The sequence below is a fragment of the Onychomys torridus genome, chromosome 6, assembly GCF_903995425.1.
Source record: "Onychomys torridus chromosome 6, mOncTor1.1, whole genome shotgun sequence".
Classification (NCBI taxonomy): Eukaryota; Metazoa; Chordata; class Mammalia; order Rodentia; family Cricetidae; genus Onychomys; species Onychomys torridus.
The window spans coordinates 112,166,058-112,191,340 of record NC_050448.1 but is presented as its reverse complement, the minus strand read 5'-3'; the positions used below and the strand labels follow the sequence as shown (position 1 = coordinate 112,191,340).

The 25,283-nt window shown below is 38.9% G+C and overlaps 1 pseudogene; it reads right to left on the bottom strand.

Annotated features, from left to right (window-relative positions):
- Positions 1–23,368: 23,368 nt before the first annotated feature.
- Positions 23,369–23,711, bottom strand: LOC118585259 (annotated as a pseudogene).
- Between the last annotated feature and the right edge of the window lie 1,572 nt (positions 23,712–25,283).

Below are 25,283 nucleotides of genomic sequence, written 5' to 3'. Positions count from 1 at the left end.
AAGTCGTGCAAACCAGAAACGATCTCGCGTTTGTAGGCAGCAACAACCCCCAGAAGCTGTGGGAATGTTGCCAAGAGCCCTGAAAATCCTCCACAGCTAATTGGGAATGAGCTTATTAGTGACACTTTTGAGAGTCGGGCTGTCATCGAAGACAAATGAAGGGGAGCACGGTGGGTGCTGCAGTCTGGCATTCGGCAGTGGGAGGGAGGCTGGAGGCTGGGCCCTGCTCCCTGCAGAAGGCTGCTTTGTAATTTGCTCAGACTCTACTCAGCTGCCTTGCAAAAGCACTGGCTGCAGGGAGGCTGCAGGCAAGACCTTAACCTCCAGGCTTGTCAACATCGTCCCTGCCATCAGCATTAGGAAGACACTTTTGCAGCCATTTCAACGGCATCTTGACTTACTTAACCCTGCCGATAAACATCTGCAATGCCCTCTTTATAGTCCTTGGATGTATCTGTAGGGTCTCTCTCTCTCTCTCTCTCTCTCTCTCTCTCTCTCTCTCTCTCTCTCTCTCTGTGTGTGTGTGTGTGTGTGTGTGTGTGTGTGTGTGTGTGTGTGTGTATTTCATCTTATCTACAACCCGTAGCACAGGATTCTCCTAAGGTTTTATGTAAATACTAAAAACTCAGTTAAAAGATAAATGAGTTGAAGCACTTAAGCAACAAATTTTAATTAAATCAGAATTCCAGATAGGTCAATTAATTAGGAAGCATCACAAGAAATGCACACAACTAGTCATTTCAATTAAAACACTGGGTTTTTTTAAAACAAGGTTAAGGACATTGTGATTTAGCAGCGTCGGCCCCAGCCAAGCAGATGCTGTGTTATGTATGAGTGTCGCCTTCAGCTACCACTGAGATGTTGCTCTGGTAACAAGCTGGATTTTTTTTCCCACTCTCTGCCACTGACATGATCCCACTTCATATGGATAACCCTTCATAATTTCTGTGCTAATATCCCAGCCCTCAACAACAACAAAACAATTTAAAATTAAGAGGAATTTGTGGGATCATTCAGCACTTCAGAAGAGCTGTGTGGCCATTCACATGTCCCATTTGCTCTGCTCTCCGCCAAGCAAAATGAAGGAATCTTACTGTTACTCTTGAATCACCTCTTAGAGTTCTCCACTGAGTTTGAAACAGCTCAAAGGATGATTTTTTTTCTGATAGCATTCGAAGTCCATCTGAGCATAGAGCTGTCGGAACATAGAAAATAATTAACAGACACCTGGTTGTTTCTAAACACTAGTAAACACCTCTCTCACTCTTTCAGCAAATCCCCTCTCCTCTTGATGATGGTTTAGCAGTGGGCATACCAGCTGTGACAGAATCAACTCTCCAAAGCTTTAGGTACTTTGCTTCCCTATGTTGCTCTGTCTGTTAACCTTACACACAGATAGAATCACACATAGACACATGTTTGCACATGCAGTAACAGACCACACTAGCTTAGGCACCGACTCAATCATTGCCCATTGTCTCCCTTTCTTCTTTGCTGATAGAGCCTGCCTTTCACTAGGCTAATGTGTCAGCCTGGGAATTAGTTATTTTTTTCCTTTTCAGGATAAGATACTCTGACAAAAGCAACTTAAGGGAGAAAGGATTTATTTGGGCTCACAGTTGTGGGGAAGTATTAATAATAGTGGGGAAATCAAAGTGGCATGAACTTGAGGCAGGTAGTCACATTGCATCCATAGCCAAGGGACATCAGTGCCAGAGCTCAGCTAGCTTTCTCCTTTTATGGAGCCTAGGACCCAAGCCCAAGGAAGAGGGCTGCTTGTCTCAATTAACCCAATTAAGATAATCCCTCATAGTCTTTCCCTGAAGCTAGTCTCCTGGCGATTCCAAATTTTATCAAGTTGACAATTAACCATCACAGTTATCAGTATTCACAGCTTTCTTGTTTCTACAGACAATAATGTTAGACTATACTGTGCTTGGCCTTGTGACAAAGTCAAGAGAAGAAAATGTGACACAATTGTGACAGTTTTAAAACAGTAAATGTGAAGATGTGACACAACTCTGGAGACCCAGAGGGTCTCAGGGTTCACAGGTGATAGAGTGACGCAGTTCCTAAATGGCTGAGGGATGCTGTTCTGAAGCAGCTTTGGGAACTATTGCTTACATGGCAATTTAACACAAAAAGATCTCTGGTTCTCGTGGAACACGGTTCAGGGGCATCACAATGATACAGAGCTGAATGGCTTTCTAAGACTTCAATGGGGCTGTCACAGGGCACAGTTCTAAGGTCTGAGGACAAGTGGGTGACCTGAAGTGAAGTGTCTGTCAGTGAAGGTTGAAGGCTGTTTACTGCAGTGCTAGAACCTTCACAGCACCTTGTGAAACTACAGTAGCCTTTGACCTCCCTCAATGTATACCTTTCCAATAAAACAACAATGCCTAATATGTTTTGGCACACACACACACACACACACACACACACACACACACACACGGCATACATGTATATAATTATTTGGAAATAGGAAATTTTAACTCGAGTTTAAGAACTTAAGCTTTCTCAAGTGAAGATTCCTATTGTCTTGTGACAAAGGTTAAGGACAAAAAATACTTTGAAATTCCATAAAGAATACTATGATTAATCTGCCTAGTTGTATAAATATCATGAAGAGTTTACAGTGGAGTCAATACACGAAGGTCTTTGACATGACTGAATTCTGCACTAAAGAAAGGCATTGGGGCCAGTAGCTTTAGGGAGTGAGTCACCAATTTGTACAAGATGTTTAAGAGCTTGTGAAAGAGGAAAAGGTCCTAATTCTTGTTCCCTATAGTTCAAAATAACTGACAATACATTTGCTAACAGGAAGCCATAACCACCAACAATAAAGTTGCCTCTCCAGAGCCAGGCTAGGTTCAGCTCCTGCTGTGGTGCTGAACCAGCCAAATGCTCTCACACTCCAGTGTGACTGATTGGAACTTAGAAGCAATAATTGAACATGAAGTCTGAAAATTTTGGCAATGATGTGAAAGGATGTGACAAACAAGTTCATGCCAGAACCATAGGACAAATAGTTTCATCTGTGCACGTCACAGCTATAAGTAATGGCCATAATAGAATCGACAGATGGCAATTCCCTATATCTGTTTTATGTGTGGAAGGGAGTTAAGTACCTTCTCATGCACTCACTTGAGTAGAATAAGCCACAGGGATTAACTAAAGAACACAGTGGACTGGATAAACCCATGAGAGAAATCATGGAATTCTCACTTTCAGGACTCATATACTAACTATAAATAACAAAAGCCAAGTTTTGCCCAGTTATTGAAACCCAGTATGTAAATATTTCCTATCACACGTTTATCTTAACTACTGCTACAAGAATTAAATAACCTAGGATTGCTCAAAGAGAGAATAAATAATTAAGCAGTGCTATTCTTTTATAACATCTTTCTGGTCTCTGAAATGTTTTATTTCAGAAAGGTTTTCACAACATTTTAACAAGTGTTAGTCAAAACAGTTTTCTAAGGTCAAAATAATATGGAAAACAGTCCCCACACACTTACAGTGGTTGCTCTGGTGCTTCTGATACCTTGAAAATGCAGTATGAATAAGCAAGAATAATGGACAAACACCTTATTTACAAACCATGTAACCACTTAAGACTATGCAGTATCACATGACAATAGTTTATGGTAGGAAATGATCCCCCAAACACTGATTTGTTTTGAATGCAATGCAAAATAACAAATGTTAAATTTTTTACAAGTGTTTTTAAATGTAAGTATATTTATTACAACTACTAAAATTTCGCTTTGTATTCAACTACATTTTTACTCATCATGCTCTATAACATCATGCTCTAGAGATTCTAAGATTGCTTTATGATATTTTTCAATTTTGTTAACCTCAGTGGTATGCCAAGATGGCAGATTAGAAACAGCCACCCTTGTAATACTAGGATTGAGAAAAGCCAAGGAAACAAAAGATAGACTACATAAAAAAAAAAAAAAGAGTAAGTGAGGAAGAGAATTAAAAAACAAAAACCACACACAAAAGAGATCCTAGGACAGCTAAAAACCCTGGAGACATAGAAAAGCTAAGCAGTAAAACATAAAGCCAGTGCCCTAGCCTGCTAGGCAGCAGAAAGTGAGACAGAGCCTTCTACAACTAAGCCAGGTGGCTTTGGTTTAAAAGAGACTTTCAGGGTTGGGGATTTAGCTCAGAAATAGAGCGCTTGCCTAGCAAGCAAGGCCCTGGGTTCGGACCTCAGCTCTGAAGAAAAAAAAAAAAAAGAGAGAGAGACTTTCACTAAGTCCTGGTCACAGTAAAACCCACATTGTTCATCAGCCCTAAATCCAATCTAGGAATTTGGTGTGAGTGACTCCTGTGTAAAAATTCAGCTTTGGAAAAGATGGGCATTTGACACATTCTATCCATGCCATCTTAAAAAAGGATATATTGTTTGAAAGTGAGCTATGCTGGGAGCCTGTGAATAAAGAATGATCAAAATTCAGGCATCTTGAGGAAACTCACCTACAGATGATGGATGGGAAATGACTGCACATGCATTAGTCAATCTCTGATGAGATGGACACAGACATGTTAAGAAGCTCACACAGAAAAGACAATGAAGGACTCCACAGTCGAGGGCCTACCCTCTTTGGAAAGATGAGCTTATTCTTGTAGAGAATGAAGGCACCAAGCCAGAGGTCAGCAGACTGCTCAAACTCCATGGCTACCTTCTGGCCAATAAGTTTTCTAGCACAATGAGCAAACTGAAAGCAGAAGCTGATAGCAGCAGATCAGAGGGAAGAGGCCACCCTCACTTGGCCTCCTTTCTCCCATGTAGCTTTCTTCCCACTTGACTAATTTGGTTATGTTTTTCTATAGTCATTGGTGGTACAGTAGTTGGCTTAAATCAATTCAAAGTGTATTTCTGTATCTGATTTGGTTTGGTATTATTGTTGTTAAAGTAGTTTATTTTCTTCTATCTGAGTGGTACCAAGAATTGGCTCTTTAAACCAAAGTGACTCACTAAGATAAATTCCACAGAAGAGATATATGTCCCAACAGATGTACAAGTATCAACAAAGAAACATGAAAAAGAAAATGATTCCCCAAAGAATTCTTAACTCCTCAATTACTGAATCCAAAGATACTGAAATGCATAAAATTCCATACAAATTCAAAAATATAGTTTCAGAAATAATCTAACACTTCAATGAATATATAAACAGGTAGATAATGACCTGGGTAGGCAAATTAAACATAGATGAGAAAATCAGCCATATTTTCACTCAAAAATTTAATCTTAAAAATTATATATATCTTAAAACTATGCTAAGAAGCAACAATATTGGATCAGTAATTATCTCCCAATAAAGCAAACCGTAGAACCTGATAGATTCACTGCCAAAGTCTACATGACTTTTAGGTGACAACTAACACTAATATTCCTCAAACTATTTGATAAACTAGAAATTGACTGAGTACCACAAAACTCATTCTCTGAAGCCAATGTTACTCTCTTTTCAAAATCAGAACAAAAACAGAAAATTATAAACCAATTTCCCAGATGAATATAGACCTAAAAATTCTCAAAAAACATCTGTACTGTTGGTGGCCATGTCAGAGGAGCAAGTGGTGACAACTGAAGTTCAGGAGGTCAGCCTACCAGGAAGGAAAGCAATGGATGGGTGAATACGAGAACTTCAGCTCCAGAATGTCTCTTGCTATTGCTGTTCCTTTACAGGTTTGCCACTGCCATTTTTCTCCGATATCTGGTATGGTGTGAATGGGTGTGGGGGGATCCCCACTGCCTTTAATGTAGTTTGATTATCTCATGGAAATATCCCGTTCTACTGGGCATTCCTACCTGCAAAATGTAACCATATTGTAACTTTTATAATACTTGCAAGATTCTGCTAGGGTATATAAGTTGTAAGGGAAAAAATAAAGATCTCCAGAATGAAAACAGAAAGACACTACAAGATAAAAATACTTTCTGTGCTCATGCATCAACAGAATTAATATTGTAAAAGTCTATATTACAAAAGTGACCTATAATTTCAATATAATCCTTATCAGAGTTTCAGAGACATTCTTTACAAATCTGGAGAAAACAATCCTAAAAGCAATATGGAAACACAGAAGTCCCCTAATATCCAAAGAGCTATCATAATAGACAAAGCATTCCAGAAGGCATCACAATGCCTGGACACAAATTATACCACAAAGCCATAGTAACAAAACAGCAGGCTAGTGGCACACACACACACACACACACACACACACACACACACACACACTATGTAGACCAATGAAATAAACATGTGATTGTTCCAGTTTCATTTCTGTTGCTATGACAAATATATTGACCAAAGCAAGTTAGAGGAGGAAAGAGTTTCCTTGACTTAATCTTCTAGGTCACAGTCTACCACTAAAGGAAGCCAGTGAAGAACTCAAGCAAGAACTTGAAGTCAAGACTGCTAGATATTTCTCCTAACCTTACATCCAACTAAGGAACTCAATCAAAGCCAAAAAAAAAAAAAAAGTCCACCAGAAACCATGAATGAATGTTGCTTGATGGTTCTCATGGGCTCATGCTCAGCTAACTTCCTTATATATACCAGGACCACATTCCTAGAGAATGGTAGTGTCCACAGTGGGATGGCCAACCTCATGTGTCAATTAACAATAAAAACAATCCCCACAGACATTTCTACAGACCAATTTGGTCTAGGGAATTCCTTAATTGAGGTTCTCTTCTAGAGTGATTCCTAAATTGTGTCAAGTTAACAAAGCTATCTAAAAATATTCATAAGTAAAACTACCCAGATATAGCTAATGTTTTTAAAAATTAAAATATAGTTAGACAACTTTTTAATCCTCTCTTCTTTCTTTTTTTTTGGGGGGGGGCATTTTTTATTGTTGTTTTTTGTTTGTTTGTTTGTTTTACTTTTTTCAAAACAAGGTTTCTCTGTGAAACAGTGCTGGCTGTCCTGCAACTCATCCTGTAGACCAGGCTGTCCTGGAACTCACGCTGTAGTCCAGACTGACCTCAAACTCACAGAGATCTGCCTGCCTCTGCCTCCCATCCAAGTGCTGCAATTAAAGGAGTGAACCACCAGCACCCAGCTTCTTCTTTCTATCCCATCCCATGCCCCCCTACTCCTTTTTCATGACCTCTTATTCTGTAATTATTATTGTTACATATTATAAGTATGTGACATATTGTAAGAAATACACACACATACATACATACATATAGATAATTAAGACATAATGTTTGCCTTTCCAACTGACATGCCTCTCAGTCCTCATTTTTGTCTTATGGCAGCTTGAAGAGCCAGCTGAACAAGGCTGAGTAGAGAAGAAATTGTCTTGAGATAGAATTTATGAGGTTGGTATTTTATTAAATGTTTGATTCAACTTATTGGTGAAATCAACTAAGTTTGGGATTTCCTTTCTGAGAACACATTTTTAATAAGAATTAAAGTTCAAAAAGCAAAGATAAGGTCAGAGTCAAAGTTTTAATTTTGACTACCTATCTTCACAAAACTTGGAGTGGCCATATGTTTTTCAAACAGACACTTAATAGGTGGTAGGAATAGATATTTCTCTGTTTAAAATGAATAAAGAGAATGGGCATTCATATATGTACTTTTTGTCTATATATCATCTGTTGTGGAGTGTCTCCTTGAATACTTTGTCCATTTTAATGGAAGTTTTTTATTATTGAGTTCTAAGAATATTCACTCTGGTCTCTCAGGGGATTAAGGAAGAGCTATAAACAAATTGATGCATCAGTGAAGCATCTCTGTATGTCACCAGAATAGTGGGTATGTACCATGATAACTTTGTCCAAATCCTTTGAATATAGGACACCAAGAGTGAACCCTCACATTAGCAACGGGCATTTCATTGTATCAGTATGGCAATGCATGATTATTAACTGCAACGACTGCCCCATTCTAGTGTGTGTGGGGGGGGGGGAGGGGGTTGATCCCTGGGAGACTAGTCACCTGTGGGATTGATAAATGCATGGGAAATCTTGGTCACCTCCTCCCAGTTTTGCTGTGAACTTAAAACAGCTATATTTTAGAAAAAACAAAAACAAAAATGCAAGTGTTTAGAAGTTTTAATTTAAAAAGTAAATTCTTTTATATAAGGTTATTTAGATTACAAGTTTCTTATTGTGTGTTTTAGTTTGATAACTAGATTATTAAATTTTTAAGGTATCTACAATATTACTTCTTTTTTCCTGATATTTATCATTTATGACTTCCCCTCTTTTCATCAACAGCCAGGTTAGAGGTTCATCAGTTTCATTAATTATCTCACAGAAATACTAGTGTTGTGCTGATTTTTTTAATAATATCTTTTTTTCTCCTTTTTTATTTTTTATATTCGTGTTTTAATTTTACACATCAGCCATGGGTTCTCATCCTACCCCCTCGCCCCCCCCCCCAACTTCCCCCCAGCCCCTCGCCTCCATTACCACCTCCTCCAGGGCCAAGACTCCCCTGGGGATTCAATTCAACCTACTGGACTCAGTACAGGCAGGTCCAGTCCCTTCCTTCCAGGCTGAGCAAAGTGTCCCTGTGTAAGCCCAAGGTTCCAAACAGCAAGCTCATGCACTAAGGATAGGTCCAGGACCCACTGCCTGGGTGCCTCCCAAACAGTTCAAGCTATTCAATTGTCTCACTTATCCAGAGGGCCTGATCCAGCTGGGGAATCCACAGCTTTTGATTCATAATTCATGTGTTTCAATTAGTTTGGCTATTTGTCCCTGTGCTTTTCCAATCTTGGTCTCAACAGTTTACACTCTTACAATCTCTCCTCTTTCTCTCCAATTGGACTTATGGAGCTCCACCTGGGGCCTGGCCAAGGATCTCTGCATCCACTTCCATCAGTTATTGGATGAGAGTTCCAACATGACAGTTAGGGTGTTGGCCATCTGATCACCAGAGTAGGACAGATCAGGCTTTCTCTCAACCATTGCCAGTAGTCTACAGTGGATATATCATTGTGGATTTCTGGGGACCTCTCTAGCACTTTGCTTCTTCCTGTTCTCATGTGGTCTTCATTTATCATGGTCTGTTATTCCTTGTTCTCCCATTCTTTTCTTGATCCAGATGGGATCTCTTGCTCCCCTAAGCTCTCTTACCCTCAAACATTGCCCTTCATTACTCCCACTGTCGTCCAGGTTGTTCATGTGGATCTCAACCATTTCTCTGTCATTGGGTGATCCCTGTGTCTTTCTTAGGGTCCCGTTTTCTAGGTAGCCTCCCTGGAGTTGTGTAGCAGTCTAGTCATCTTTGTTTTACATCTAGTATCCTACTATGAGTGAGTACATACCATGTTTGTCTTTCTGAGTCTGGGTTACCTCACTCAAGATAATTTTTTTCTAGATCCATCCATTTGCCTGCAAACCTCATGTCATTGTTTTTCTCTGCTGAGTAGTACTCCATTGTGTATATGTACCACATTTTCTTTATCCATTCTTCAGTTGAAGGGCATCTAGGTTGTTTCCAGGTTCTAGCTAATGCAAAAAAAAAAATGCTGATATGAACATAACTGAGCAAATGCCCTTGTGGTATGATTGAGAATTCCTTGGGTATATGCCCAAGAGTGCTATAACTGGGTCTTGGGGGAGATGGATTCCCAAATTTCTAAGGAAATGTCATATTTATTTTCAAAGTGGCTGTACAAGCTTGCATTTCCACCCACAGTGGAGGAGAGTACCCCTTGCTCCACATCCTTTCCAGCATAAGCTTCTTCAGCATTTTTGATCTTAGCCATTCTGACAGGTGTAAGGTGGGATCTCAGAGTCGTTTTGATTTGCATTTTCCTGATGATTAGGGATGTTAAGCAATTCCTTAAATGTCTTTCAGCCATTTGAACTTCCTTTGTGCAGAATTCTTTAGTTCTATAACCCATTTTTTAATTGGACTGTTGGGCATTTTGATTTCTAATTTCTTGAGTTCTTTATATATTCTGGATATCAGCCCTCTGTCAGATGTGGGGTTGGTGAAGACCTTTTCCCATTCTGTAGGCAGTCGCTTTGTGTTGTTGACCATGCCCTTTGCTCTACAAAAGCTTCTCAGTTTCAACAGGTCCCTTTGATTGATTGTTTCTCTCAGTGTCTGTGCTACTGGTGTTATATTTAGAAAGTGATCTCTGGTGCCAATGCGTTCAAGACTACTTCCTATTTTCTCTTCTATCAGGTTCAGAGTAACTGGATTTATGTTGAGGTCTTTGATCCACTTGCACTTAAGTTTTGTGCATGGAGACAGATATGGATCTATTTGCAGCCTTCTACACATTGACATCCAGTTATGCCATCACCATTTGTTGAAGATGCTTTCTTTTTTCCATTGGTATTTTTGGCTTCTTTGTCAAAAATTATATGTTCATAGGAGTACAAGTTAATGTCAGGGTCTTCAATTTGATTCCATTGGTCCACATGTTGGTTTTTATGCCGGTACCAAGCTGTTTTTATTACAGTAGCTCTATAGTAGAGCTTGAGGTTGGGGATTGTGATGCCTCCAGAGGTTGTTTTATTGTACAGGATTCTTTTGGCTACCCCGGGTTTTTTGTTTTTCCATATGAAGTTGAGTATTATTCTTTCCAGGTCTGTGAAGAATTGTGTTGGTAATTTGATGGGGATTGCATTGAATCTGTAGATTGCTTTTGGTAAGATCGCCATTTTTACTATGTTAATCTGGCCTGTCCATGAGCATGGGAGATCTTTCCATTTTCTGACATCTTCAATTTCTTTTTTCAGGGACTTAAAGTTCTTGTCATATAGGTCCTTCACATGCTTAGTTAGATTAATCCCAAGGAATTCTATATCATTTGTGGCTATTGTAAAGGGTGATGTATCTCTGATTTCCTTCTCAGCCTGTTTGTCTATTGTATATAGGAGGGCTACTGATTTATTTTTTGAGTTGATCTTGTATCCTTCTATGTTGCTGAAGGTGTTTATAAGCTGCATCAGTTCCTTGGTTGAATTTTTGGGGTCACCCATGTATACTATCATGTCATCTGCAAATAGGGAAAGCTTGCCTCCAATTTGTATCCCCTTAATGTTTTTATGTTGTTTTATAGCTCTGGCTAGAACTTGAAGTACTATATTGAATAAGTATGGAGAGAGGGGACAGCCTTGCCTTGTTCCTGATTTTAGTAGTATTGCTTTGAGTTTCTCTCCATTTAATTTGATGTTGGCTGTCGTCTTGCTGTAGATTGCCTTTATTATGTTTAGTTATGTACCCTATATTCCTGACCGCTCCAAGACCTTTATCATGAAGGGTGTTGGATTTTGTCAAATGCCTTTTCTGAGTCTAGTGAGATGCTCATGTGGTTTTTTTCTTTGAGTTTGTTTATATGGTGTATTACATTGACGGACTTTCATATGTTGAACCACGCTTGCATCCCTGGGATGAAGCCTACTTGATCATGGTGGATAATTGTTTTGAGGGGTTCTTGGAGTCTGTTTGCCAGTATTTTTATGAGTATTTTTGCATCAATGTTCATGAGGGAGATTGGTCTGTAGTTCTCTTTCTTTGTTGCATCTTTGATTGGTTTAGGAATCAGGGTCATTGTAGCCTCATAGAAGGAGTTTGGTAATATTTCTTCTGCTTCTATTGTGTGGAACAATTTAAAGAGTATTGGTATTAAGTCCTCTTTGAAGATCTGGTAGAATTCTGCACTGAAACCACCTGGTACTGGGTGGTTTTTTTTGTGGGGGGAGGGGGAAGACTTTTAATGACTGATTCTATTTCCTTAGGGGTTATTGGACTATTTAAATGGTTTGTCTGGACTTGATTTAACTTAGGTATGTAGTACCTATCCAGAAAATTATCCATTTCTTTTAGATTTTCCAGTTTTGTGGAGTAGAGGTTTTTGAAGTATGACCTGATGATTCTCTGGATTTCCTCATTGTCTGTTGTTATGTCCCCCTTTTCATTTCTGATTTGGCAATTTGGATGCTCTCTCTCTGTCATTTGGTTAGTTTGGATAAGGGCTTGTCTATCTTGTTGATCTTCTCAAAGAACCAACTGTTTGTTTTATTAATCCTTTGTATTGTTCTCTTTATTTCTATTTTATTGATTTCAGCTCTCAATTTGATAATTTCCTGGCATCTCTTCCTCCTGGGAGAATTTGCTTCTTCCTGTTCAAGGGCTTTCAGGTGTGCTGTCAAGTCACTAGTGTGAGATTTCTCCAACTTCTTTATGTGGGCATTCAGTGCTATGAATATCCCTTGTAGCACTGCTTTCATAGTGTCCCATAAGTTTGGGTATGTGGTGTATTCATTTTCATTGATCTCTAGGAAGTCTTTAATTTCTTTCTTTATTTCTTCCTTAACCCATTGGTGATTCAGTTGAGCATTATTCACTTTCCATGAGAGTGTAGGTTTTCTGTAGGTTTTGTTTTTTTTTTTTTTTTTTTTTGTTGTTGTTGTTGTTGTTGTTGTTGTTGAAATCTAGCTTTAAACCATGGTGGTCCAATAGATCACAGAAGGTAATTCCAATTGTTTTGTATCTGTTAAGATTTGCTTTGTGGCCAAGTATGCGGTTGATTTTAGAGAAGGTTCCATGGGGTGCTGAGAAGAAGGTATATTCTTTTTCATTAGGGTGGAATGTTCTGCCGATGTCGATTAAGTCCATTTGAGTCATAACATCAGTTAAGTCCATTATTTCTCTGTTAAGTTTCAATTTGGCAGATCTGTCCAGAGGTGAAAGTGGGGTGTTGAAGTCTCCCACTATTAATGTGTGCGGTTTTATATGTGATTTAAGCTTTAGTAATGCTTCCTTTATATATGTGGGTGCCCTTGTGTTTGGGGCATAAATGTTCAGAACTAAAACTTCATCTTGGTGGATCTTTCCTGCAATGAGTATGTAATGTCTTTCATCATCTCTTTTGATTGACTTTAGTTTGAAGTCTATTTTGCTGGATATGAGGATGGCTACACCAGCTTGCTTCTTAAGACCATTTGATTGGAAAGTCTTTTCCCAGCCTTTTATTCTTAGGAGGTGTCTATCTTTGAATTTGAGGTGTGTTTCTTGTATGTAGCATAAAGATGGGTTGTTTTCGTATCTGTTCTGTTAGTCTGTGTCTTTTTATAGGTGAATTAAGTCCATTGATATTATGGGATATTAAGGACCAATGATTGTTCATTCCTGTTATTATTTTTATTTTTTGGTGGTAGTGTGTGTGTACTTCTCTTCTTTGGGGGTTACTGCTGTGGTGTTATCCATTGCCTGTGTTTTCATGGGTGTATCTGCCTTCCTTAGGTTGGAATTTTCCTTCACGTGCTTTCTGTAGGGCTGGGTTTGTGGATAAGTATTGTTTAAATCTGGTTTTGTCTTGGAAGGTCTTGTTCACTCCATCTATGATGATTGAAAGTTTTGCTGGGTATATTAGTCTAGGCTGGCATCCATGGTCTCTTAGTGTCTGCATTATATCTGTCCAGTTCCTTCTGGCTTTCAAAGTCTTCATTGAGAAATCAGGTGTTATTCTGATGGGTTTGCCTTTATAAGTCACTTGGCCTTTTTCCTTTGCTGCCCTTAATATTCTTTCTTTATTCTGTACTCTTAGTTGTTTAATTATTATGTGGTGAGGGGACTTTTTTAGCGCATCTAGTCTAGTGTTCTATAGGCTTCTTATATCTTCTTAGGCATTTCATTCTTTAAGTTGGGAAAGTTTTCTTCTATGATCTTGTTAAATATATTTTCTGTGCCTTTGAGTTGGTATTCTTCTTCTTCCTCGATCACTATTTATTTGTTGGTTTGGTCTTGTTTCATTGCTTTATTGGCTAATATTATTTTCAGTCTTGTGGCTATTTTTAATGTGGCCCTATTTTCCAGATTACTAATGTCAAAAATCAAATAATTCATTTAATATAGTTTTCTTTCCAATTAAGCATTTTTTTGATAATAACTTTTCCTCTCATTACTACTTTCAATGCATCCTACAAATCTTGGCTTACTGTATTTTCATGTTAATTCCATTGAAAGTTTTTAGCTATATAATAGTTTAGCTCAAGATTGACTTTGTTCATGGTTAAACTCAATGTATCACTTCATGGTTACTATGGCTAGGTTCCCTTATCTAGAAGAGGAAAAATCTCAGGAGAGTTGTGTGTCTGATTCACAGAATACCCAAAAAAATTGGTAGGGCAGGATTACTCATTTTCAGGGTGTTGATTCCTCTGCTTTGCCATATCTTTTCTGCCTCTTTTTCAGACTTTGAAAAATATTCCACAGTTTTGTAGCCTGGCTAATACAGACTGTAGTTGTTTTTGTTTTTGTTTTCTTTCCTTTTTCGTTTATGTTTTTTAACTTTTTGAGGGCATGCCACTCAGCACCAAATAAATACACAGAGAGTCATTCTTACTTATGAAATCTTACCCTTACTTATGAATGCCTGGTTTTAGTTTGGCTTGTTTCTAGCCAGCTTTTCTAACTTAAATATCCCATTTCTCTTTAACTACACAGACTAGGAGTAAGATGGGGGATGGGGTGGGGACAATTTAAGCAGACCCAAAGCTTTGTCCTCTGGCTAGTGAATGTATAAGATGGACTCAGCCTTGTTGGCTGACCACTACCCAGTGGAGTTCATACTGCCATCACTTCTCAGCTTAACTGCCCTTGCTCTCACCTCAAATCCTCGGTTGCCAATTTCCAGACAACACTACAGAATTCTGTCTTATTATGTCAACACACAGTGGGTTTCTTTTTTCTTCACAGAAAAAATAAAACTTTTATTGATTTAAATATTTTCTCTTTCACACTAGCTTAATTGCCTAAGATAGTCATTCATTTGTTCATTTATTCACTCAAGCATCCACTCCACAATAATTTACAATGAATCTTCCCAGCCATAGGAGAGAAATCAGTTCAGAAATGAGAAATATATATGGTTTCTTTTCTCACTATAAAAAAGCAAGAATGATATAATTATCTATCATTCTTTAATTATCAAAGAAACAATCTAATGAAATATGACACACTAGGAAAGCCAGAGAGCACATTAGATATGCACTACTGAAGGAAAACTGATACAGAATTAGGAGAGTCAATGTATCAAAAGGAGATTTTCAGTGGTCAATTGCTTGTATGCCTATGAAACTGGAGACCAAACTAGGATATATTGCGGGAATCAGTAAAATTAATATCTAATTTTTGTCTTCTAATCTCTTTCACTCTTCTTTATTTTTTCTGCCATCTAGATGACATTTTTAAGTTTGAATGCCACATAATTGATTATTTTTCTGCTAGAGATTTTTTTATTAAATGTACAACTTATCTTTATTTCACTGAATTCCCTTTTTGTTTTCTCTATACCCTCATAATCTGCTACCTCCTTATAGTTGACAATTCACATTCCACAGCTTTGATTTTGTTGTTGCTTTTAGGCTGTTTAAAAATTCCCTTTGAGTTTCAATATTAAAACATTTTTCATTATTATGCTCAGTCATTTCTCGCTTGGGATACTTCTATTTCAATGTAATGTAATATATAACCACTCCCAGTGTGTGTGTGTGTGTGTGTGCGTGTGTGTGTGTGTGTGTGTGTGTGTGTGTGTGTGTGTGTGTGTGTGTGTATCCTGCATGATTTGGTCTTCTCATTCACATTATATAGCTTTCATTTTATTTTTGATTTCAGGCAGCTTTCAAAACCTCTTTGGGTTTCTATATTAAAACATTTTTCAAAATTATGCTCATTCATTTCTTGCTTAGGATGTTTCTATGTTTCTATTATAATGTAATGTAATGTTTCTTCCCCCCCCCCCCCGTGTGTGTGTGTGTGTGTGTGTGTGTGTGTGTGTGTGTGTGTGTGTACCATCCATTCTTAGTAAAGAAGATTCTCTTGTTTTGGTTCTTTCAGAAATTTTCTCTAGAATAAAAAGACTCTAGGGAATGCAGTTTATTTGAAATGTATAAAAAGCACAGAAAGAATAGAGAAAAGGCACAAGAGAGGAAAAGCACTATATACATTGTCAAAATAACTACTACCGATGATAAATTGATGTGAAAACCCCTGAAACAAGTGTTCAGAACATTACCAACCACCCAGGGGTGGGGCAGAGTGGTGAGGCTGTCACAGTTCTGTGCAGAGATGTCTTCCAAAGTTGAGATGCAATCTGTCAGGTAACACACACAAACACACACACACACACACACACACACACACACACAGAGAGAGAGAGAGAGAGAGAGAGAGAGAGAGAGAGAGAGAGAGAGAGAGAGATGGTATGAAGACATTTGCAAGCTAGCTGATTTATCATTTATTTTTCAAACACAGGAAGCATGAATGTTCCTTTGTTTTATTGTGCAAATAGCTAGGTATAGTGCAGTATAATTTTGATTTAAACCAATGAAAGCATTTTAAATGCACAATTAAGGGTTCTTTGGTAAGTCTGTTTTTGCTCTAAATGCAAGTCATATTTCAGTGGTTCTCAAGCCACTTACATGCCTGCCCAACTTACTGCAAATTCAGACATTTCCATTAGTCATTCAAGGTCAATTATTTAAAAATGATTTGCAGAACTCTGCAAAGGCCTGTCTTAACTATCTAGTTATATGATCAAGGATATACTCAGTGAAATCTGGGAGGGTAAACCATCCAAATACCATTCATGGTGAGTCAGAATCAACTTAAAAATGCATGAACCTTTAACATACAAAAATCAAATGTGTAATCCATCATATTAATTAACAAAAAGATAGAAATCACATTATCATCTCAAGAGACATAGAACAAGCTTTTGACAGAATTTAACATAGTTTCATGGTAAAAGTTTCATGGAGCAGCTAGGGATGAAGGAATCATAGGTCAATGTAGTATATAGTAAAGACTATATAAAGACAAACCCAGAGTCAACATCATACTACGTGGAGAAAATCTCAAAGCATTCCCACTAAGATCAGGAAAAGGAATGATATCAAATACTGGCCACATAGAGGGGGGAAAGAAGCTTAATATGTATTGGTGGAAGTGTAAACTAGTGCAGCCACTTTGGAAATTAGTCTGAAGGTTACTCAAGGAACTGGAAACAGAGCTATGCCATTACCCAGCTATACCACTCCTGGGTGTGTACCCAAGGGGCTTTGTATCCTACTACAGAGACACTTTGTGTTAACTGTGACTCTATTTGCAATAGCTCAAAATGGAATTAACCTAGATGGCCAACAGTAGATAAATGAATAAAGATATGGTATATATTCACAATGTAATATTAATCAACTATAAAGAAAAAGAAATCTGTAGGGAAATGAATGTAACTGAAAAAAAATTATAAAGTGAGATACCTGGGGCATAGAAAAGAAAAGCTACATATTCTCCTTCGTATGTAGATTCTAGTTTCAGGTCTTTCGTTTGTTTAACCCGGGGCATATATAAAAGCAAGGAAACTAGAAAGGGCTTCTAAGGCAGCACTTGGAGCATGGGGATAGTAGACTAGGGGTAAAATGAAAGTTGAGAGGTAGAACACTGGTGGAGAAAAGGCCTGAGTAGGGACGAGTGCTGGAGAATGTGGAAAATCAAGTGGTGGAAGGGAGGGATAACCCAAAAGAAGGGTGCATTAAAAAATGTGGAGGTCTACTGTCTCATATCAATTAAAAAAGAAAGAAATGAAGGTATAGTGGAGTACATGTGAAATGAAAAAAGATGAGCTAATGAATTAAACAAGGGTGGTAGTGTGGGGGTAGGGAAAAGAATAGGATAGTGAGTGGGTTAATCAAAAGTAAGAATTCACAAAAAAATGCTATACACAAAACATACTAGTAGTATACAGATTGAAAATACAATTGCAAAGGAAAACAGAAACTTAGAACATAGTTACTCTGCATGGTGGGCATGGTCATTTCCAGAAGTGAAAAACCACAGTTCAAAGCATGGAGTACCTTCCTATAAGTTACAGATCAGGGATGTCCCATTGGTCTACAAAACAACTCAGTTTATTGCTTTTTTTGCTTGATTATCTGCCATAAAACATGGTAAGACCCTATTGTTGAAGAGACACACAGGATACAATAAACACAAAAACCTATCACAAGTCAACTAGAAAACTTCCTCCCTGAAGACTAGATTTCAGAGTGCCAGAACATGCTGTGCTGGCTGATTCTGGAGAAAATACATCATGATCCTGTGTAACACTGGACCCTACATAATGCAGTACTGATCTGCCAGGCAAGACATGCCCACTGATGCAATAGTTGTAAGGCTGTTAGGAGGTAACTATCAGCTCTATTATAGGAGTCAATGCCTGCTCCAAAGCATGGACCTTCATACCTGGTATTGCAACACTGGTCAGACCTTGACTGTGGAGGTCATAGTCCCTATAGTAGAACCTGCTATTATTATTTTGCTAAATGGTCATATTGTTGAATTGCCTTATAAATATTTATGTTTATATCCATAGACCTGAGCTCCTTTCTTCATCAGAGAAGATTCTTTGTAGAGTCAGCCATGGTCAACAGGGAGATGCATATCTGGTCAAAGTGCTGAGAATAAGAAACTGAGTGCTGAGCCCTAAATGGGACATCTATCTCAACACCTCTCCTCGGACTGAAGAAGAGGTGGAAAGATTGAAAGAGCCCGAGGATGGCAAGGCATAGTGAAATGCTGTCTTCTGGACAAGAAGCTGTGTCACCTGTACAAGACCATGCCAGCCCAAATTCTAGCACAGGTGGAGGCGGCAATCACCAGGCCTCACCACTTACCAAAGAGCTGTTGCCATGGATTGGTGCTGGAGGAGGAAGAACTGTCCATTTTTGAGAATGTGGTTGCTGGTAGTATCCCCATTCTCCAGTGGATGCATCTAATCCATTTTCCCATATTAAGAATCTTTTTGGATGGGCATAGCAGTAGACACTAATCCCAACACTCAGGTAGGCAGAGGCAGAACTTTGTGAATTTAAGGATAGCATGGGCAGCATCACAATTTTGAAGGCAGCATGGGATACAGAGTGAGGATGCTGTAAAACATTTATAGAGTTCTTCTATTCTCACTACATAATATCTAGAATACATAAAAATATAACTTCAAAAATTCAATGCCAAAACTAAAAAGGGAGACCACTTATCTGAGCAGACAATTCTCAAAATAACTAAGACAAATGGCTGATAAATATTTTTAAGTGTGGTCAAAATATCTAGCTATCTGAGAAATGTAAATTAAAACTACTTTGAGATTCTAACTTCAGTCAGAATGGCTTTCATGAAGAAATGAAAGCAAATGCTGATGAGGATGTAGGGAAAAGGGAAACTCCACTCATGGTTGGTGGAAGTGTAATACAATGTGACCACTATGGAAGTCAGTATGGAAGGTTATCAAAAAGTAAATGTATAACTATCACATGACACGGGTACATCATTCCTGGTCATATACTCAAGGAATTCTGCATCCTAATACAGAGATGCTTGCACATACATGTTCATTGACACTGTACTCTCAACAGCCAGAAAATGGAGTCAATCTAGATGTCCATCAAGTGATGAATGGATAATGGAAATGTGGTACATATATAAAATGCTATGCAGTTACAAAATTTTTAGGAAAAATGGATGGAAATAGAAAGTAATCATTATATTAAGCATGGTAACCCAGGATCAGAAAGACAAATATGCATCTTCACCTTCATATGCAGATTCTGGCCTCATCTTGTTAAATATATATGCAGGTGGAAATAAATATGTATAAAGCAAGGAAAAAGGACCCATAAAATTGGAAAAAGTAAAATTTAAGTGGGGAGGATGGGAAAGACAATAGAAAAAAAGTGAAAGGAGAATATTGAAGGTGAACATCAAAGTAGTCAAAGATGCTCAAGAAGAGGGAACAGGAAAAAGGAGGAATCAACCAAATGAAATATGAAATCTCAGAAGGAGATTTGTCAAGGAGATGACAGATTTCATCAGTAATGTCCTTGTTTCCTGAGCCCTGGACTACAAGGTAAACAGTGAGAAAGTCCAACATGACCTGCTGTCTGCTTCTGCTGAAGTATTTTATTTCCCAGTCTCCTTCCATCCTAGTGAATTATCTTCATTTTTATAGAAATTCCCTGGAGATATTGGCAATAAACTGATTTCATTTTCGGGAGTGGTGCAAACTTTTCAAATTTAGAAAAAAGGTGGGGAAGCTGGATACAAGGATATGAAACAAGCATCATTTAAGATGGTAATTCCAACTAGTTCCTTTGGAATTGCTTCTTAAAACAACAACAATAACAACAAAAATGAAACAGTACAACTTCTAATCATTTATCATTCTGTTTTTCATTTCCTCTAATTACAAGGAAGCCCTGCCTTTTCTTTCACTTGTGAAATACAAATAGCAAAATTGGTTTAGATTAACCCTGTAGTGTCACAAGGAGAAGGGATTCCCAGCTGTGTACTACATAATTCATTGGGTGGGTAAAGCATGAACTACTGAGTTTCAAGGTAAACGGTCGTCTCTGTCATCACCATGACTTGTCTGTGTCTTCTTTTAAGAAAACCATCAGCTGGAAGTATGCACAAGCGCAGTTTCCACAACATCTGCTTCATTTGCTGTTGTAATCTCTGAGACAACTCAGAGGATAATCACTTTGGCCATGTGAGAATACAGATTCTGTTCTGCATAGGAACACAGATGAAAGTGAAAACGGGGGAAAAAATGAAAAGATGATGATAGTTCAGTGATGAGCCTTCCAGCCTTATTTCACAAAAATAACAAGCTAATCCATGGAGAACCTTTCTTTGACAAGCTGTGATTAGCTCAACCAAACATGAGTCTATGAGTCAGCTCCCCAGGCAGCCAGTCACTAACATCATTCTGTTCTAATTTACTCAGCTCATGATAATGCTCAGAGCAAAAATGCATGTTCTGTGAAGGTAAGCACATGCTTTTTTGTTTATTATTTCCTACAAAATCCTTTCACGGAGCCAGCACCAAATTAGTCCCTAAACAGTAGTCATTGCATTAGTCACCCATTCATTTAGCAAATATCTAGCCTTTATAGACATAGGGAGAAGAAAAGGATCTACAGAGCATTTGGGATAATAGTACCACAGTGGAAGAGAAGACAAAGACAGTGAACAATTAGTACAACCTTTCGTGATGGAGATATATCCTGAGTGTCACAGAGTCATTGAAGAAGGAGTCACTGACTCTTCTGCCAGATATTACACATAGATGGTGTCTGTGCAAGCCAAATGTGGTATGTTGAGCTGAGGTGTAAGACAGGTACTGTGTGTGGAAGTAGACTTGGAGCATTCTAGACACAATGCAATCACCTGGTAGCATGTACTGCTCTACACTGTTCATCAGCTGGACCCTGTAAGCACCGCCAGACAGTGGCAGATGAAAGTTGTCTGAGGGAGTACTATTTTATGATGAAGGAATTCATGCCTGTGATGATAATCCCAGAAGTTGCAAAAGGATATTAGAAGCTTGAGCAAGTGATAGATATTACTAAATGAAGCAGAAATACCAGAACAACTGGAGCAGTTCCTGGAACAGGAGACCCAGAGGCTCAGTGAAATGGGCATCCTAGGTTGGAAAACCCAGAAGCCTAGACCCATTAGAAGGTCCAGAAGATGAACACATGTCCAACTTGCAGTTGACAGCCACATACATTTGCCCCATGATAGCTATGAATGCAACTCAACACAAAATTATAAACTGAATGTGTTGTCAGAGAATTTATAAACTCTCTAACATGAACTTGGTACATGGTAAGGTTGTGCCTTAATTTAAAAGGTTGGACACAACTTGGCCCTAAAGGATAGTTTATGTACCAAAGCAGATGAAGAACAGGCTAATAAGAAAGGCATTGGCCTCATAGGACAGTAGTATGACTCTCGTGAACACATGGGAGATGTTATTCCAGCACTGGGTGGTTCCACAGTAACAGAGTGATAACAACAGTGATATACAGAGTCTAGGGTGGCAGACACAATGTGAGCACTGTTACCACAACTCCTAGAAAGGATGAGTGGGGAGCTCATGGTCCTGATACACCAAGAACTTCTGACATGATATACAAAGAAATGTAGAACTGTAGAATTGCATCCTTTATACAATTGAAAGAAATATAGCCTTGACAAACATGAGTCCCAAGGAAATTACTTAAGAAAAGATAGGATCCCTTGCCCAGATTTTAGATATGGCCCAGTGTTTGACTCATCGATGAAAGGCTTTTGACTCACTGATGAAAGGCAAGCTAATCCCCCAAATCCCAAGATAAAGGACACCATAGTAACAGCAAAGAAAGCATGTAAAATATAAATTCTCCTTGATTTTTTGGCCACCAAAGAGTTCAATATATACTGGTTCAGAGGCCTGTAGTATGAATCCCACCACAGTAAGGAAAAGTTACTCAAAGTCTCTACATCCTTCCTCGGGCAAGAAAGTAGATTAGGATAGGATTCAAATATACAGTACCATACATACAGAGAATGGCAGAAATCCTGCACCCAGTAGCTGAGCATTAAAGAGGCTTCAGTTGCCTTGATAAAGGAGTATATGAATCATGGTGTAAGAGAAAGCCTAGTAGAGGTTCTCAACCTGTGGGTCACAACCCCTTTGGGGAACCATATCAGATAACCTACATATCAGATATTTACTTATGATTTATAAAAGTAACAAGATTACAGTTATGAAGTATCAACAAAATAATTTTATGGCCTGGGGCTACCACAGCATTAGGAAAGTTGAGAAACACTGAAAAGTAAGCTCAAGAGGATGAAGATAGGCAATGTCTTTAAGGAGATTAGATATGACAGAGAAGTGAGGTACATGTAATTTAAAATGCAGATTACAAAGATAAAAAATTTTGGCTGAGAGATGGCACAGAGGTTAAAAGCCCATACCGTCCTTGCAGAGGGCTGGATTTCCCAGCACCTGGACTGGGCAGCTCACAACCACCCTTAAGAACAGTTCTGGAGACTCCAGTGCTCTCTTATGGCCTCTGAAGTACTACATTTACATGCACAAGAACACACACGCACACATAGGTGTGCACACACATGTGCTCATACGCATACACATTCAAAACAGTAAAGGATTGAAAATGTTTATTTGATTTTGTTTGCTTTGATTTGTTTTTTTTTTTTTTTTTTTCAGGGTGGAAAATTTTATATCAACTGGTTTCAACAAGAAAACAAGCGAATACTAGAAACATGAACAGTGTTTCTCATAACGGTGGCCAAGGGAGGGAGATAAAAGGGAAGTCTGCGGGTTTACCCCTTTGTCAAAGCAGAAGCAGGACGCCAAAGAAAAACTATCTTCCCTCCATTCAGCTGGGAGACCAGAGAGAACACTCAGGCGAGTTTACACAGCAGCCAAGAGCAGGTTGGAGCAGTCAAAGGCTAGGGCAGAGAAAAGGTGGACAGACCAGGATCCAAGCCTTCTAGTGACATCACCACGGGGGCGTCATGGGCTGAGGATTCTGCAGAGAGGACATCACCACGGCAGAAACTGAGAGCGTGAAGCTACTCATCATCATCTGCTTAGTGTCCCCCGAGCTCCGGGAATTGGCAAAGCTGATAAAGGAACAGTAGACAGCAATCCAGGCACACCACTTCAGCTAAAGCATGAGGCCACAAATGCTGAAGTTCATCCCGAGAAGATTCATGTACTCCGGAGTCGGGTTGTCCAAAGCTGGGTTGAATTCGCTCGGCGGAGGAGGCTTATACCTCAGCACTTTGTTGGGTCTCCGTGGGTCGGACATACTGTTGGTGGACATAACGAACCAAAGACCACGCCGTACTCCTTTCACTGCCACAACAGCAGCTTGATATTCTTAACAAAGACTGAAGATAACTGTCAAGGACAGAGTGCAGCTTCGTGGTCGAACACTTGACTGCTATGTATAGGGCCCTGAGCTGGATTACCAGTTTGACTAAAAGTATACAGAGAGCCAGTGGGCTTTGAAGATTTAAAGAGAATCGTGAATTTACTTTAAAGTCTGTTTGGTTTGAATATACAAGTCCTTTACCCAGGTGTGTTAGATTTCTTGGGACTATGACAGAATGATTTCCTTAACTGGGAATTATTTATTTGGGCCACAGTTTCAGAGGTGTCTGTCCAATGAGGCAGGGATGGCGTGGTGGGAAAGTCAATATCTGCTGGTCAGGAAACAGAGAAGTGGGAACACAGGAAGGTGCTAGTAAGATACAACCCTAAGGACACACTCCCAGTGACTGACTTCCTCTGGAATCCCCGCCTCTGACCAGTCCCCAGCAATACCACCATGCTGCACAACATCCACTGTTAGCACATAGCAGAGCAGCATGCAATTTAAAAGTGCAGGTTTAGTAGCTATGACGACAGACATTTATCTTTCAAGTAGAGATACGGCACTTTCTTCAAAAAGCACAGTCAGCCATGTTAAATTAGTGCTATAGTTTATGCTTACTAATTGATTTTGTTCCTAAGATATTGATCCATGTCTCAGTATGCTTTAGTAATGTTCACTAAAATAATTCTGGTTAAAATAGGAAGTATTTTGGCTTTAAAGATGGATTAGTTTGGGGGCTGGGGAGATAGCTTCGTGAGTATGACTGTTTGTTGCATAAGTAAGCATTAGGACCAGAGTTCAAACCCAGGATCCACATGAAAAACAACAACAACAACAGGCATTGATGTACACCTCTGTGACAAGCAGATCCCAAAGGCGAACTAGCATCCCTTAATTAGTAGTTCAGTGAGAGGCCCTGTATCAAGGGCGTAGGTGGAGCTCCATTTTCACAGGAAGATACCTAATGTCCTCCTCTGATGTCACATGCACACACAGTGGGACATGCACCAGCATAGTCACAGCATAACAACACACACACACACACACACACACACACACGCACGCACGCACGCACGCACGCACACACACACACACACACACACACACGCACACACACACGCACACACACACACACACACACACACACGCACACACACACACACATGTGCGTGCGCACATGCACATGCACTGGCACACTTTCTTAGTACAGTATTTGAGAAATAACTGTAAAAGCCTTAGCCAAAATATAAGACTTGATGAAAAGATGACTAAGGACTAGCAGGCACCAGCCACAGGCACAGCTAGCAGAAAATCAGAATGTTTGGAAACTTTCTGATATATCAGAACTTTTTCTCATATATTAAATTTCAGGTAATAGTTTCGCAGAATTTCAACTCAATAATACGCATATGATGTTTATCTCCATTTCATTCACATTTATGTACAGCCCTGAGTCATAATTTAGTATTTTGTCTGAGTGAGCACAGGGTTATATCAATGTGAGAAGCATTTTGGTTCTCCTGGCAACCATAGT